General features: G+C 30.4%; 1 long non-coding RNA gene across 3 annotated transcripts; it reads right to left on the bottom strand.

The window, feature by feature from the left end:
• Positions 1–1,447: 1,447 nt before the first annotated feature.
• Positions 1,448–2,955, bottom strand: LOC149631167 (uncharacterized). Of its 3 annotated transcripts, XR_016374053.1 has the most exons (4): positions 2,847–2,955; positions 2,224–2,774; positions 2,132–2,149; positions 1,448–2,051 (listed from the first exon to the last, which is right to left on the bottom strand). It is a non-coding gene; the product is annotated as an uncharacterized LOC149631167 (long non-coding RNA). The 3 variants fall into 3 exon arrangements; XR_016374054.1 differs by lacking the exon at positions 2,132–2,149 and having other exon boundaries at positions 2,154–2,774; XR_016374055.1 differs by lacking the exon at positions 2,132–2,149 and having other exon boundaries at positions 1,448–2,046; positions 2,154–2,774.
• Positions 2,956–3,533: the final 578 nt, after the last annotated feature.

The following is a 3,533-nucleotide window of genomic DNA, read 5'->3' as shown; positions in this document are numbered from 1 at the left end:
ACAGTAAAACACAATAAAATACACAAAAAGTACAATAAAACACACTAAAAGTACACTATACCATAATAAAATACACTAAAAGTGCAATAAAACTACAATAAAATACAGTAAAACACAATAAAATACACTATACCATAATAAAATACAATAAAAGTACAATAAAATACACTAAGGTACAATAAAACTACAATAAAATACAGTAAAACACAATAAAATACACTAAAAGTACAATAAAACTACAATAAAATACAGTAAAACACAATAAAATACACTAAAAGTAAAATAAAACACTAAAACTACACAAAGGTACAATAAAACTATAATAAAACACAGTAAAACACAATAAAATACACTAAAAGTACAATAAAACTACATTAAAATACAGTAAAACACAATAAAATACACTAAAAGTACAATAAAACACACTAAAAGTACACTATACCATAATAAAATACACGAAAAGGACAATAAAATACACTTTCTAGTTGAAGAGATTTATACTGAACTGGTATTGGGAGAAAAGCGTTCAAAAATGGTACACCTACTGTTTCCGTTTTGTCGTGACAGATGTTCGTGGAATGGTTAGTTGATTCAAACGAAAAATATCATAATAATTTTGGAGTTATATTGGGGATGTAGGTAAGGAAATTTATTTCGTTTTACTTTAATGTTATAAATGCACAATATATATAAATAATAATAATAAACTAAATAAACTAATAATAATAAACTAATAATGAACTAAATAAACTAATAATAATAATAAACTAAATAATAATAATAAACTAAATAAACTAATAATAATAATAAACTAAATAAACTAATAATAAACTAAATACTTTGTTCCACGTATTATTATGTTCAATATGATATTGAGTCTTACAGAAACTTTGTGAATTTATGACAAATAACTTAAATTACAACAAAATACACTAAAACTACAATAAAAACACACCATAACACAGTAAAACGCAATAAAACCAAATCAAAACACAGTAAAACACACTAAAAGTACAATAAAAGAACAATAAAACTCTCTAAAACTACACTATACCATAATAAAATACACTAAGGTACAATAAAACACAATAAAATACACTAAAAGTACAATAAAACTACAATAAAACACAAAAAAACTACAATAAAACACAGTAAAACACAAAAAAATACACTAAGGTACAATAAAACTACAATAAAACACAATAAAAGTACAATAAAACACTCTAAAACTACACTATACCACAACAAAACTACAATAAAACACACCAAAGCACAGTAAAACATGTTTACACTAGACCGCCAAGAAGAAAAAACACTGAATTTTTGAAAGTTATTTATTTGCCTTAGTTTTCCCAGTTTCCCAGGTTTGTACGAACCCTGAATTCAACCTCGTACAGATAGGCAGTTCAGCGCTATTATGAAAAATGCAGAAATAATATCCTCATAAAAAGTTCACCACAATGTTTATTGGTAACATTTATTTTCTGTTTTTCTTTACAATTAATTGACAAGAGATATTTCATTAAGAAATACAATGAAGAGCTATTGTTGTTATTTGTCTTTGATATTTCTTTTTTCGTTAGTAAATATATTACCTTTATCTTCTTTTAGGTTATTTGATAGGTCCAAAGTATGAAAAGGTACATTTGGATTACTTATCAAAACCAATGCAAGTTTATGAGCAAAATCCCTATTTTAAAATACAAATCTTTACATTAAATAACGTCATTATAAGAATAACTTGTACGAATATACACCATTTAACTCCTATATTATCTAAATAGAGTTCCTCAATGGAGACAGTTTTTTCATAACAGCCAAAATCTGTTCCAAAGCTTCCGGGACCAGTGTTTTTATACACAATGGAAGGTAGATTTGATTTTCTTTTTACTTACTCTTTAAAACTAACCTGATAAATTACTTCTTTTTTTCATGTAAATGGAAGCTTCGAGATCAGTAGCACTTCCTGGAGGAGTCTGGATATTTTTCCTTTAGTTCAGTTTTGAACTGTCGAAATAAGATACGGCTCTTTTCTTGATCGGTATCCTTTTCTTTATGGAATGAGTTGGCCATTTTCAGGCCATAATGGATGACAAAAAGCGTTATTTAAAACTGAAAATTTGTATCCTACAACGTGTAATTCGCAAACCTACAAAGATATCAATCAATGGGTTAGTTATCGATGGTTTCTTCTTTCTACACACGGTGGTATCTTGGTCTTACTTGACTTTTAAATTAAAGTCATTGTCTAAACCTTTCATCATGATAAGGCGCTGAATTTCTGCTGAAGAAGAAGGTTCCCAAGGATCTCTCCACAAGACTTCAAAAATGACAGCTAACTTATTAGTCATTGGTTCTCTATACCAGGCTTCGTAGTCAATATGTTTCTGACATTTCCAACAAAGCTCAATGTAAAAGAGGTGGGCGCCCATCATTTCCAAACGTTGTCAGTTTTATCCTTGGGTATTTGGGCTATTTCTTTCATTTCGAATGCGGGTACAACGTAAACAGTTTTATCATCTTTTCGAGATTCGAGAAAGAGCCTATTTTCTCAGGCATACTCCAGGAACATTTCGTGGAGGTTATAGTTGGGCATCATATCGACGTCTAAGACTAATGCAAATTCTGTGGTGGAATTTCTTCTCGCCACCTTACGTAATAACGTTATAACTTGGAGGTAGGTTAGGTTTAGACACGTTAGGACGAGTCCTGGCGTTTGGTGTTGGCCTGTAAACGGGGTAGTCTCTGCCTCTAACGTTGACTTTAGTACGATACTAATAGAAAAATTAGATGCGAATTGTTTTGAATACGAATGATTTGAAAGGAGAGTATTTACACACGCTTACTTTTCTGTGATTGTATTTTGAAACTAAGTACTGGTATTTGATTCCGTTTGAGCTGTCAAATCTTTGTTCCTTTTGTAAGTATAACTCTACACCCGTATCAGTCCTTTTCCAGTAAGCCATTATCGACCCAAACCTCTACTGTATCGTTATGAACCTGACACATTTTCATTTAGCAATGATAAAACTTTACCGCCACCCCTTAATATACGTTACGCGATACAACAACTCTTCGAATGACGTCACAATTGTTGGATTATTATAGGCAGAATTTAACCAAGGCTTACAAATAGACGCTAACACACCAGTAACACTTTGATTTTCAGAGGTTAATTACGCTTTCTACTATTACGTCTAAGATGATTTTCTTATATATTAATTACGCTTTTACGTGTACCTTTTAATTAAAACAATACCATAATCAAAATAAACTCCTTGAAAAAAGGTTGAAATTTTGAGTCAAACTAAAAATTACAATGGATTGCGCAACTTCCAACAGACATTAACCCTTGGCAATGTACGTTTAAAGCTATCCATTCTCGTCTATACTACCGCCACCCCTTAATATACGTTACGCGATACAACAACTCTTCGAATGACGTCACAATTGTTGGATTATTATAGGCAGAATTTAACCAAGGCTTACAAATAGACGCTAACACACCAGTAACACTTTGATTTTCAGAGGTT

The sequence above is a fragment of the Phalangium opilio genome, unplaced genomic scaffold (assembly GCF_054372755.1).
Source record: "Phalangium opilio isolate 3A_F unplaced genomic scaffold, DU_Popi_V2 ptg000101l_1, whole genome shotgun sequence".
Classification (NCBI taxonomy): domain Eukaryota; kingdom Metazoa; phylum Arthropoda; class Arachnida; order Opiliones; family Phalangiidae; genus Phalangium; species Phalangium opilio.
Note: the sequence above shows the minus strand (reverse complement) of the source record. Positions and strands in the feature narration are given on the sequence as shown.